This window comes from Meleagris gallopavo, chromosome 1 (assembly GCF_000146605.3).
Source record: "Meleagris gallopavo isolate NT-WF06-2002-E0010 breed Aviagen turkey brand Nicholas breeding stock chromosome 1, Turkey_5.1, whole genome shotgun sequence".
NCBI classification, from domain to species: domain Eukaryota; kingdom Metazoa; phylum Chordata; class Aves; order Galliformes; family Phasianidae; genus Meleagris; species Meleagris gallopavo.
Genome location: NC_015011.2, coordinates 11,847,354 through 11,847,759, shown reverse-complemented (window position 1 = coordinate 11,847,759; position 406 = coordinate 11,847,354).

Below are 406 nucleotides of genomic sequence, written 5' to 3'. Positions count from 1 at the left end.
AGGCACCTGGGGAACCGAGCATGATCTGGGGGGGGACGCCCACAACGCCGAGTAGGTATCTGTTTCCACCCATCCTTCTCTCTCAAACAGCTTTGCTCTGCTCGGCAACAAAAGGGCAGAGGCTCCGCCACTGAGCAGTGGATATCACCTTGCCCTTTTGGGAGAGAGTTTTTGTCCCAGTCCCACACCCCCTAGTTCTACATAAGTATTGTGAGGGTAAGGAGCAGACTGGGGGCTCACTATATCCGGAGCACAGTCTGTCTGTCGATTCCTCTCCGTCACTTGTTCGCAAGGCGACTGGAGGCCACATGCCCCATAGGGAGCCACAGTCGCATGCTGGGACCTCGGGGCCGATAGGGCCTGGCACCACCAGTCAATTTCCTCTCACAGTCCTTGATGGCCCTCA